Genomic DNA, 14,227 nt, shown 5'->3' with positions numbered 1-14,227 from the left:
AATACATATTAAATAAACACAGCTGGGAGCTACTAATTCTTCGAAAAAAAAATCATGGGGGAAAAGACAGAACATGCACCTTAGTTCTACACAGGGAGTACACAAGAAGCTAGCCCTAGCCGTAAAATGGGCCAGAGCTTGCAAGGCTTAGGTAATAAGTATATTAATACAGTTGTTTGAAATTGTTGCTAGGTAAACCCCCAGGCCTCCCCTCCCATCCTGTAGATATGTGAAGGCAGAACCTATGGTGGCTTGCATTAAATCTTTCCCATAATACTCAATAAAAGAGACCTCAAAATCAAATTTTATTTGGCTTAGAAAATACTATATCTTATTTTCATAATTGATGACAACCTAAAATTAATCTGTGCTCCACAAACAAAAATGTGTTTCTGGCTTTAGTTCTAGGAAACCTGAGTTTTAACAGATGCCATCAAGTGACTTAAGAAGCACTATTTTCTAGATATACTACACAAGTGTTTGCAAGCTTCACTCACTGAAATGCACTTTTTGTTTATCCCAACAACCTTTGATAAATTTGATTCTAACATTGGCTGTTATCTATAATAAAATGTGTAACTTTCTGACAAAAAAAAACTATCACAGGTTTATATTCAGATGACAGGGTTTGTTTTCTTCCTGATATGTCAAAAATAAAGTAAAACCAAACCTACGAAAGTATTGCTGACTCATATTGCAAGGTGGAATGAAACTGTATTTCCTACTATCTCTGCAACCATTTCTAACTCCTGCTATAGCTACACCCATGGACTGCTACTAACGGAAAGCAGGAAGCATACACAAAGTGCACACTTGCACATGTACATATGTGCACATAAGGCAGAAGGGCATTATGTTTCATAGGAGGGGAATCGTGTTGCCTAATCATTTCAGCATTGGCAAGAAACCCATCATTCATTCAGCCTACTGCTTCCCTTGGTTCATTGCATAATGAAAATTATCAGTAGCAGTATACCTACAGACAAGAGTTTAAAAGCCTTGAGTCAACAGTTTTAGCAGTTTGAAACTACTTTTCAGTGCCAAATGACCACGTTAACCTAAGAATCATTAACTGTTATGTAAAAAATACTTTACAGTGTCTCTTGATACGTTGTTCTCTGTCCTCAGTATGCTGTTCTTTGAAATTTCTCCTTTTTATCTCTCTAGCCTTCCAAAGTCCCAAATGCAAACGCCTGTCCCACATTATATATTCATCACAGTCAGTGCTCTCCATAGCCTAATACAATAAAATCAATGCAACAATGTCACTTGTCAGTCTTTTTGTGCATAAGATAAAATGATGCCATCTGTGAGACAAAGTAATGTGGGGTAATGAGTCATCTTCAACTCCTGTAAAATAGCCTTGTCAGTCTGGGCCTGGGGAGAAAATGATGATGACAGGGCAATCAGAGAATCAGGGCACTAGTGATTCATTTCTTAATTTATAGAAATGTGAAGTTCTTTTAAGCTGATCGGAGCAGATCAACTGACAAACCTGCTATGCGCATCTGCACTTTTATTATATTTCTATTATACCTGCTAAGCACACCTGCATTTTTATGGTTGTTTGCCTGAGGCCATAGTAGCAGCAAGGCCAGGAATACATTAGGAAAATTAGAAGAAATAGCATGAAACTGCTTCTGTCTAAATGTAAACAATTAACAGCTTATTAAGAGCAATTTCACTTTTGTGGTTATCCATCCTTTCCTTGACCAGAATTCAAATGGCTAATAAATTGAGGGCTTCCTGCTTTAGGCATGGGAGTATCTTAAAGACTGCACCACTGGCTGGCTCAGAGTTATCTTTTAGCCTACTTTCAGCATGATAATCATTTCTAGAATTGTCCTTATTTAACATGGCAGGCCAACCAGAAAAAAATAATTTTCTAAAATTCTTTTTACACTCCTGCTTCTGCAATTTCTCCATCTAATTCTGGGATATAAGTTAAATATGCTGAGTGTATGCAAATATATTTAGGCCTCTAATAGAGGTTTAAGAAAAAGTGTTAAAGGTAAAACTGAGATGTAAAAGGACTGAAGAAGCATTGAGTTGGAGCATATTAAAAGCACTAAGCTCTCCCCATCCACAAAATGAGAGCATTAATGAAAAATTTCCAAGTCCCTCATTGTAGTGCCAACCAAGTTTGAACTTGGCAAAATCATAATCTGTTTCACTCATTCATAGAAGACACGTTGCGATTTAATTTATATATTAATATTTTGCTCCCCAACCAAAAATTAATTGAAATTTACTGTAAAATACTAAATGTATGTTTTAAATTAGGCTTTCTGTTAAAAACACCTATGCATATGTTCATGACTTTTCTAGTTATTTCTGCTCCTGAGGCCATAGGAGCATCAGGTCCATGGACTACAACTAAAGAAAACACAATGAACATTTATACACACACACACACACACACACACACACACACACACACACACACACACACAAATTACAAAGGATTATCATCTCTCAGGCAGACAGGCAGAGGGCATATCATTTTAATATTGATAAGGAACTAGAAAATGTCTATGCGTGTATATAGATAATATACATGTACATATAGAAACAGATATACAAAAAATCTGTACGTACCTCATTAACTCAGTTTGAAAAGTTCTATAATCTGAATTTTTTTCCTACTGTTGGATATTATATCAAATCTTATTATAATGCTCTTTAATGTGTACCTTGCATTGCCATACAAAAAGTATGCTTTTAAATAAGGGATAAAAATAATGTACATATGTGTATGCAGTTACCATGCATGTATACACATTTAAGTTTAAAATAAATTTATTAAAAATGAGCCTACAGTTTTAAAAAGTATAGAAGACATGAAGTTTTATTCTGTGGTGAAATATTGCCATTTTATACGCAGGAATTGTCAAGAAGAGGTATTGTTGTTAATCCTGCACTATTGGTGAAAAATGTTGACTCAGGACATCATTTTAGCTTAGATTTCAGTAGGATTTATTTAGTAATTTATCTAGAGTTTTCTGAGCCACCTCTGTGTGAGCCGAGCTCTGGTCTGAAGGTACAGCATAGATTAACATAGTTTATACTGTCCAGAAGCGCACATGCTACTTAGGAGGCAGATGTGCAAATTGCTAATAACACTGACATTCATAAAATATCATAAATTATGTATGACTTGAGCATCTGAGGCCCCAGAGGAATCAGCAGCTTCTTAAAGTTGATACGCCACTGTCCTTAGCAGTGACTGGCTGGTGGCTAAGGGTATAGTAAATAATACATAAAAACATAAAAGGACATGATACACCATACTATTCACTCATAGCATCCTTATATTTTCCTTTGGAATAGTTCTGTCAACAGTTATGCATGTGCTAATTTAAATAGGCTCCATTTCTAAACTATGAAGACCTCAAAGAGAGATACTTGTCTGTTTTTATTTACCTCTGTGTTTCTATACAATAGAGGTCAGTTATTATTTAATTATTAATAAATAAAGAAATGAATGTTTTCTAGTCAAAGGGATAGTTATTATAGGAGGCTTCCTTCCAATCTCAGTATCTACCACTTTGTGCTTCTGAGAATGTTCCTTTTGGATTTTCATTCAGCTTGTATATCTGAACAAAGGCAGCCCTTCTCTGATCTGAGCAGATAAAATTAACCCAAGTACTAGCACACACACACACACACACACACACACACACACACATACACACACACTTCCAACACACAGGCTTTGCAATGTGTACTATATCTACATATTATATTTGGCTATCACATATAGTACATTTTATCTTTTGAGTACCCACTATGAAAGTAAAGTCCATACTTATTACTTAATAGAAATATCAATCTACATCCCATAAGTACACGACTGTGTCTTTATTAATCTAGTCCCCTGATCTACATCCACCTTGGGGGTTAAAGGACGGTAGGTAGAGTTTCACAGGAAATGTTGTGAATATTAGATTCACTAAGCCCCATTAAAATATAAGTGTCATAGTTTTGCAAATTCATAATGATCTCCTGCTCTAGAAGCATTTTATGATAGAAAAGGTCTCTGCCTGACAAATCATATGACAATGAAATGAACCGTTTTAAAAGAATATACCTAAAATCTTCATGATCTATTTTGAAACGGAAACACACATTAAAAATCATATCATACACGTATGCCCCCTACTTTACATGGAATCACATAAAAACAGCTCGTAATTTCGTAAGTAGAATCTGGAGCAAATGAAAAAAATAGTTACTGGTTTACATTATTCTCATTCTTTATAGCGACACAAATGAACCCTAGAGCTTTATACATAGTACAACTGTCTTATAATAGATTTCAGTAGAATAATTCAGTTACTGAACTTGATATGCAGTTGGAAAAAAATTGAATGTGTAATTCCTGCAGTAGTCATACAGAGTGAAACTCATGGGCCCTTTATTCTTTATTTACATAAGAATCTGTATATGTATGAATCATACATTGTACCTTGCTAAATCACTTAGAAAAGACAATAATTAGTAGTTTTTTTTGTTTTGTTTTGTTTTGTCCTGGCCCATTCTAAAAGATATTTTCTTTATTAATTAATGTGTACAAGATGGTATTGTTATTTAACATTTTGTGCAGGTTAAAATGCCATGATTGAGGCTGGAGAAATGGCTCATCAATTATAAGCATTTGCTGATTTTGCAGAGGCCCTCGCACCTAAGTTGTTTAACTCACATCCTGTAACTCTAGCTCCAAGAAATCTGACATGACACCACAATTTTTTCAAGTTTCTGCAGTCACTTGCATTCACATGAACATACCTGTAGACACACAGGCACAATCACAAAATTAAAAATAAAATAAATCTTTAAAAGGTTAACTGCCATGAGATCAAATAATTAAAATCATAATTGTTTCCAGGATGTATTTCTAGGATGTATCGTAGAACTGTTTATCTTGGAGACAGTTAGACATCATATGGATATCTTTGACTATTCTTAATACCTCTATATGGGGAATAAGTAAAAATATTCAATTATGCTTTAGAAAAATAGAATCAATTCCAGTACTTGGAGATTACTATTGGTATAGTACTGATACTTTAACATAAAACAGAAATCTTTCTCAGAAGATTATGCAATGTTCAATAAGAGACAGTGTGTTTATTTTCTGCCATTTTAGTGTTAATGTTATAGACACGTGATCATAGTTAGCTTTTACACAGGTTCTGGGGAGTTGAATTCAGGTCTGTATGTCATATAGCCAGTATTTTTTACTTGTGGAGCTATCTTAAGACAGTTTTGAAAAAGTATAATTGCCTTAGCAATGTGACTGAAATTTATTAACTCTGTATATTTCATACATTAAAGTATTACACAATTATTAATATTAGTATACTAACAATGATTTAGGAGTAGCAAAAATAAGCAACATTGGATGTATTAGCATTGGTAATTTTAGTGATATTTACAGTGATTCATTTTTATTAGTGTTTAGTATATATACCAAAAAGATCATACACCGAATTAATTAGTTCATGCCAGTAAGTCCAAAATATGACAAGTCTGGGAGAGTTATAGATGTGACTATGGAAAAATAAAACTAAAAATTGTGATTCATTGTTAGTAAATAAAATCAGTGTAAGAAAAGTTTTAACAGAAAATAATAGGTTTTTTAAAAGCTATGAAAGCAAATCTAACTAGTCAGTTTGGAAATAATGAATACCAAACTGATGAGATTTCAGCAAGACCCACTGAGGGCAAACTGTCAGAACATCAGTGTGAAATTCATATATTCAATTTTATTTAAGAAAAAAGCACTATGTCAAGTCAGAACACATCAGTATGAGAAGAGTTCTTATGAACTAAGCTAATGTTATAAAAAAAATCTATTCAGAGGAATGGGACTCCTGGGAAACAAACTGCCTTCATTCAAGAGAGGCTGAGAGTCCCTGTCCAATTCTTTCTTTGTATTGAGTGGGTTATTCTAGTATAATAACACAAACAGGGCATTCATGAAGAAATTATTTAGTGTACATGTAGAGAATATTGTGGGGAAACTTTGAAGTGTAACCCAGGCCTGAGATATTTGAAGGAGAACGATATTAAATGTATTGCAGTATTTGTGTCGTTAATTATCTTGGTTTCTATCTAAGGACTGGATTTATCAGACGTAGAGCATTGTAGCAAATGCAAGACAGCATTGTACAGCAGAGCTGGAGGAATAAATATTAATTTTAGAAGTTTGTTCGTTTGCTTTTTTTTTAAACAAATGTGAGTTTAAAAACAGTAAAAGAAGATAGTGAAATCCAAAAGGATATGTAATATCCATTTCTATGAGGAGAAAAAGAAAACTGACAGTATAAGGCAGGCAAGTTGGTCCTGACTGAAACTGGGAAAGCTGAAATGGTATTAATGTCCTTTTTTTTCTTTGTCAGTTAATGACCCAAGGATAATTTCTATAGTCAAAGGACTGGAAACAGGCCATTCTTAAGCAAACTTGCAGTTTCACATCATGACATATGCTATCCATTTTATTTAGTACTTCTTTTGTTCCTACACACTTTACATGTCAGGTCCTTAACATAACAGAAACAATACAAATATTGAGTTGCTTCAGGCACCAGGTGTTTTACAAATGTTTTGTTCTTTGAAGCCTCACACTTTTCAGCTCTGCATTACAGAAGACACAATCCAAGAGTTGAAGTACTCACAAAATTCAAGTAACTTACGCAAGATCAATTGGCTAACTTCAGTACATTTTTTTTGCCACTGACAGAATTCTTTCTACTCAGAATTTAAGTAAATATTAAGAATTTGCATTTTGACAAGATTCCCAGATGGTTCTCATGCACATTAAATTGGAGAAACAACATATCACACTGGTTGCCTTCTGTTTCTCTCAATTTCTGGTGAGTGAATCAATCCCCCCAGCCCCTGCCATGGTGTGTGTGTGTGTGAGAGAGAGAGAGAGAGAGAGAGAGAGAGAGAGAGAGAGAGAGAGAGAGGAGAGAGAGAGAGAGAGAGAGAGAGAGAGAGAGAGAGAGAGAGAGAGAGGGAGAGAGAGAGAGAGAGGGAGAGAGAGAGAGAGAGAGAGAGAGAGAGAGAGAGAGAGAAGGAGAGAGAGCAGGAGGGAGGGGGAAGAGGATAGGGTGAGAGAATTGGAGAATTGAAGAGAGAAAGTCATGCAAATTATTATATATTTAAAAAGTTAAGCCAGACTTCTTGGCACATGCTTATAAACATAGATCTTGAACACAAAGGCAATAAGACTAGGAGTTCAAGGATAGCTTCAGTTACATAGCTTTTAAAGTTAGATGCCATCCTAGGCTACAGGAGACCATGTTTCAAAACAAACAAACAAATGAACAAACGAAAAGTAGACACGTCAACATTACTTTTTCTTTAACAACTTATGCAAATTTTAAATTCAACTGTTAATTGGACTCTTTAAAATAGCAGATATATTATTAGCATTCTTAAATGATTAAATGAAACTCCATGTTTTATAATAATTTATAGAAGAATATAAAAAGAAAGAGTGGAGATGAGTAATGTCAGAAGACACAGAAGGCTGGGCTTGCTGCAGTTCATGTGCTAGTAATAAATGCACTAGCAATTACAAATAATTTTTGAGTGACTGTTGCTTTAGAAAATCACCAGCAATAATAATTATAATCTAAGCTTTTGCAGAGCTATTTTCCCTGCAACTGCAGAATGGATGATAGCATGGAAATTCCTGCCATTTCCATACGTTCAGCTTCCTTGCCATTTCCATACATTCAGCATCATTTTTGCTTGGAAGTAAACTATATTTCCAGGTGCTGCACTTTTGTAACCCAAAGTGATGTTAATGAGAAAGAAACTGAATGAGAAACACACCACAGTTAGTCTTATTTTCCTCAATAAAATTTCTCTTGCAGAGACTCCTTCCCCTTATCTATGTATCCCAATGTGTATGTAACACTTAAATTACATAGATTGGCCCTACTTAAAGATTCTGTTTCCATTCCAAATTAAAACTTAGTGATAAAAATCTTTGAATGCAATTCCTGATATAGAAATTTAACATATTAAGCTTAATGATTCCTTTTCCTGAGACTAATGCTCTGAATTCTTCTTCAAAATTTTTATGCACAGATACCACCTGTGGCTCTTTCAAAACAGAAGATACTAACTCAGTAGATCTTGGATGGAGTTCAAACATTCCAACTGATTCCATTCTGGTGTTCTGACATGGACTGTTTTTAGCAAAAGCATTTCACCTAATGTAGTAGTAAATACCTACAATTTCAGTCTGCTTTCAAATCAAATTAACTGTCATATTTAAAATTGTAAAAGTTAAATGTTACTTATATGTTTTCTCATCAATATGAAAATCCATAAAGGCAGAAGGAATAAATAAACACAATCTTACCACCAAGCTATAACTATTATTAGCATCTATCCAGATTTCTATTTATTCTTTTCAATGTATATGTGTATCTTCAAACATGGATATGAATATCTTATCACCATTCATTCCCTTTTCATTTAATAGCCATATTTAGACTGCCTCACACAACTGACTACTCAGCTGTCTATCAAAATTTCAAATGATGTATTTTTTCATAGGCATATTTATCACTCAGAATTTTAAGTGCAGCGTAATAATAAGGCACATAATTAAACAAAGCAAACTTGCAGCTGTTTATGTATGCACTAATGAAGAATAGAATTTCATAAAACCTAGAAAATATTACAGCACTGTGTTACATGAAGTCACAGCTAAATAGCAAAAGAAGCACAGTGTAGGAACCTCTTCTCATCAAAGAAAGGATTTCATTTCTTCAGAGTGTTGTGTTTATTTCTAAACACAGTCTCCAGAGAAATCTATTGTGTTCTTTTACAGTCAATTCTCTCATATTCACTGAGGTCAGCATACTTAAAGAAACATAAGTTTTGTTCTGTTTTTACTTTTTCTCTCTGCAAAGCTTGTTTGCCCTTCTTGACCCTTTCTTGGCAGACTATAGACCACAGCTGTTTCAACTGACAGGGCAAGAGTCTGATACTGTTCATCCCAGGTGTTCTTTTTCATTAATACAGTGTCAATTCAGTGTGTCAGACAGGCTGTTATGACCATGACAACTGAACAGTTGGTAGACAACAGGTATGGGACAGGTGGGCTACCAGTCACTTGTATATAATTTGAAAGAGCTAGAATTGTCATTCATCTGTAATGAGAAAGTGACACAGTAGAAATGAGCTATGTAAAATCTTCTGTTCTATTTATTATAAGAGCATGAATTTGATAATGACAATGTGTACTTTAAAATATAAACAAGACTACATATTGAAATATGTATGTTCTCTAATAAAAGTAATGACTGGATTCAAAAAATGTTTTGATAATTATTTTCCTAAAGTAATTAACAAAATCTGGAAAATCACATGAAATCCTCTAACATAAACACCAAACCATCTGGTAAGTTAATATTCTAATGTTAGCCACTTTTAGGTATAATACTTAAATATTAATAGCTGCAGCTGGTCTCCTGACTTAGTTAATTTCAAAATAACCAAAAAGGCTAAAACACAGATTGGGAAGCTCCAACTCTAGAGCTCCTGATTCAGAGAGTCTGGTGTAGCATCCCAGAATGTGCATTTCTAAATTCACCAGAATTAAGGAACTTAAAAGAAAGATATGCTCATTTGGCATACAATTTTATACATTTGAGTCTATGGTCCTTTGGTTTCATTTTTTAAAAAGTATCTATGGTGAAAAAGACCATCTTGATGAAGAAAATACAATGAAAAAATGGTGCTTATTACATTAGGGTAAAAAAAAAATCCAGAAACATAGAGAAATGGTATAGTGTCCAAGTATACCCTGCAAGACCATACCACCAATGCCATAACTACCAGAAATTAAACCCTACATCATAAATTTTCAAATACCTACAAATCATGCCATTGCCTGGCACCAAAAAGTAAAGATATGCACATGTGGGAACCTAGCAATATCACCAGGTGACACAGTGACGATGGTGTGATACTAACATGAGAACAAGGCTTAAGGTGATTCAAGAATGCCCTGTTTTACAAGAGGGATGCCAAACTTAATTTGACATACATTATTAGTGGTGTGTGTGTGTGTGTATGTGTGTGTGTGTGTGTGTGTGTGTGTGTGTGTGTGTGTGTGTGTGTGTTTGTCTGTATGTGTGGATGGGTGGCTGTACATTTCAGAGAATGGCATCAAATCCTGTAGAGTTTGAGAGCCACCAATCATAAGTAATGGGAACTGAACTCCCATCCTTGCAAGAGCAGCAATCACTCTTAACCACTAAGCTGCTTTTCAAGCCCCAGTCACATGCTTTTTGAACATGACAAAGATAAGTATTTACTCTTTTTGGAGTGATTTGATACTCAATAGTAACAATAGGAAAACCAAGCAATACAACTTAAAATTACTTCAGATTCTTAATGGAAGATAAATTAGGATTCTAGATGGTCTAAGTGGTAAAAAGAATATTATAACCACAGATCTAGAATAGCACCAAATTCTAATGTGAATTACAGAATTATGTGCCAGATGTGTGCCTCTGGAGAAATATTTCAAAACATCTCCCAGAATCTTCAGGCAGAGGAGAGTTTCTACATTTCTCCGCATTTAACAAATTATCTATGTAAAGGTAATTTCAAAACAATGGTTGTTTCTAGATGTAACTACAGTTATAACATTTAACTTTTATATAATTTCACATTTTAGGAATATTTCTATAATAATAGTACTTTTCTGTCTTCAAGTATAAATAGAAATACATTTATCTTGTCAATAATTTTCACATAAAATTATACATAAACAATCCAAAATTATAATTGAAGGATGGGCTTTATGTTCACATATCCAATATTTTTAAATGTTTGAGAGAACTTTGGAGGCATTATGGATATATCCTTCCTGTTGTTAAAATTTGAGCATAGATTCCCTGAATGTACAAACTTTTCTTATATAAGGATAGGGTATTTCAACACTTATCCAAGTCCATGGATAGTTTTGTATTCATAAATATTTTTACATTTTTCATTTATGCCTATGTTTGCCAGTTCAAGATCTTGTCAAGGTCAAACATTATAGTCACTTGCCATATATCCTTTAATCTGGAACAGTTCCTCAGTCTGTCTTTGCCTTTGTAGATTTTCACAATTTTAAGAAAAAAAGTTCATCATTTGGCATAATGTTCCAAAATTCAGGATTGTTTAGTTTTTCTTCATAACTACAATCAAATTCTATACATTGGCAGACTATCATTAGGATGATATGCCTTTAGTGTTTATCAAGGGGTCCATGATGGTAATATGTTTCTCATCACGGGTTATATTAACTTTGACCACTTAGTTAAGGTACTGAATGTCAGTCCCACCATGGTAAATTTCTTATTCTTGAATTTTAATTTCAGAAACATTTTAAGGAAAACCTGCATACCCCTGCACATGGAAGGAGCATGGATTTTCTTGGACCAGAGGAGCAGCAGAGGCGGCTGAGGTTTGCAGCTGGGAACCCTCTGGCAAGGGTGACTGGCATGGTAACCAGTGGGAATTGCTGTTGGAGAGGGGACTCAGTGCAAGTTTGGGTCCTGAGATCCTAGCTGAACTCAATGCATGGTTTGTAACCCGTGACCCAAGCTCAACTCGGCATATGGCTCATACCCTGACACCCAAACTGGACTTGGGGAGAGATTTGGCACTTGAGACTATAGCTGAGCTCGTTGTGCAGTTTGGGCCCAGAATCCCTGGCTGAGCACAGCACATGGTTTGGGCCTAGAGAACCTAGTGGGAAGTTTGGGCTCAGATACTCTAGATGAGTTTGAGGTGCAGTTTGGGCCCAGAATCCCTGGCTGAACATAGGAGGCAATTTGGGTCCAGTGAACCTAGCTGAACTCGTCAGGAGGTTTGGGTCCAGAGTCCCTAGCTGAGCTTGGCAGGAAGTTTGGGCCCAGAGATTCTAGCTGAGTTCGGCATGTAGTCTGGGCCCCGAGACTCTAGATGAACTCGGGGACCTCAGTGTGCAGTTTGGGCTTGAGACCCTGGTTGGACTTAGGGCTAACTGGACTAAGTATGTGGATTAGGCCCAGAGAACTCAATTTGGGTCCAGAGACCGGTTTGGGTCCAGAGAAGCAAACTGGACTCAGTGTGTATGTGGTTTGGTCCCCATGACACTAACCTGGGCTCTGTGAATGGCCTGGGTCCTGAAACACTACTGGGAACCACAGGCCAGTGTAGCATCAAAGCTCCGGGACTAAGGAAATCTCAGTGAGGCAGAGAGTAGAGTGGCCATTTGACCCCCTCCACCAGACCTGCTTCAGTCCCTGGAGAGCTCAAGTCATACAAGGAGACCCAGAAGGCTGTGGACACCTTGATCTGAACCAACACACATTCAGAGACCCAGGACAATTAAAGGACCCACAGTGCAGGAGAGCTGGGGATCACTGGCTGTGAGAGACCCAAACTACAGGGCTAGCCTCCTGTCATCCAGACCAGTGAAGGATCAGAGCTTCTGCCCCAGGGAAATCATGAGAAAATGGGTAAATGTATCCCCAGACTCCTTCCATCCAACTCCTGAACTACCTGCCAAAAAAAAGAGATGGCAAGATGCCTAAAGGACAGCATAAAATCATGCGCAAAAAAAAACCAACCCCACCCAAAAAAACCAATATGATGTCTCCAGATCCCAGCTATCCCAAAGAAAACAACCCAGAGAACTCAAACACAATGGAAACACAAGAAAATGACCTCAAATCCTTTTTTTCTTTTTTTTTTATTGAAAATTAAAAATAATTCCTATTACATCTCATTTTCTATCCCATCCCATGCATCCTCCCATTCCTCCCTCCCTCCCACTTTCACCCCAATCCCCCTTCCCTATGACTGTGGCTGTGGGGGACCTCCTCCCCCTGAATATGGTGCTAGGGTATCAAGTCTTTTCTTGGTAGTCCTCTATCCTTCTTCCGAGTGCCATTGGGCCTCCCCCACAAAGGGACATGGCCAAATATGGGGCACCAGAGATCCTGTGAATGTCAGTCCCCAGTCTCCACTTAGCTGTGGAGAATGTTCTGTCCCTTGGCTAGATCTGGGTAGGGGTTTGATGATGACTGCCTGTTTTGTCCATGGTTGGTGCCTTAGATCAAGCAGAATCCCTGGGCTCAGATCTAGCCATCATAATGTTCTTCTTGTAGGTTTCTAGGACCCTCTGGGTCCCCCTACTTGCCTATCCTCTATATTTTCCTCATCTAGAGTCTCAATAGGATGTCCTCACCTCCATCCCCGTTTCCTGGTAGGTGCAGACTTTCATGGGACCTGTCCCTTGGGCTAGTGTCCGGTAATAAGTGAGTATATACCATTTGACTCTTTCTGCTTCTGGGTTAGCTCACTCATTATGATCATTTCTAGTTCAATCCATTTGTCCACAAATTTTGGAAAATCCTTGTTTTTAATAGCTGAGTAATATTCCATCGTGTATATGTACCACAGTTTCTTTATCCATTCTTCTACTGAGGGGCACTTAGGCTGTTTCCATGTTCTGGCGATTATGAATAAGGCTGCTATGAACATGGTTGAGCAAATTTTCTTGTTGTGTGCTGGAGCATCTTCTGGGTATACTCCTAGGAGTGGAATAGCTGGGTCTTGAGGAAGCCCTATTCCCATTTTTCTGAGATAGCACCAGATAGATTTCCAAAGTGGCTGTACTAGTTTGCATTCCCACCAGCAATGAAGGAGTGTTCCTCTCTCTCCACATCCTCGCCAGCATGTGTTGTCACTTGAATGTTTGATTTTAGCCATTCTGATGGGTGTAAGATGGAATCTCAGAGTTGTTTTGATTTGCATTTCTCTGATGACTAGAGATGTTGAGCATTTCTTTAAGTGTTTCTCAGCCATTTGATATTCCTCTGTTGAGAATTCTCTGTTTAATTCTGAGCCCCATTTCTCAATTGGGTTATTTGGTTTGGTGGCATTTAATTTCTTGAGTTCTTTATAAAGTTTGGATATTAGACCTTTGTCAGATGCAGGGTTGGTGAAGATCTTTTCCCAGTTTGTAGGCTGTCGCTTTGTTCTTTTGACAGTGTCTCCAGCCTTACAGAAGCTTCTCAGCCTCATGAGGTCCCATTTATTAATTGTTGACCTTAAGGCCTGGGCTGTTGGTGTTCTGTTCAGGAAGTTGTCTCCTGTGCCTATGTGTTCCAGGCTCTTCCCCACCTTTTCTTCTTACTGATTTAGTGTCTCT

The sequence above is a fragment of the Acomys minous genome (assembly GCF_964271855.1).
Source record: "Acomys minous genome assembly, chromosome: 7".
NCBI classification, from domain to species: domain Eukaryota; kingdom Metazoa; phylum Chordata; class Mammalia; order Rodentia; family Muridae; genus Acomys; species Acomys minous.
Note: the sequence above shows the minus strand (reverse complement) of the source record.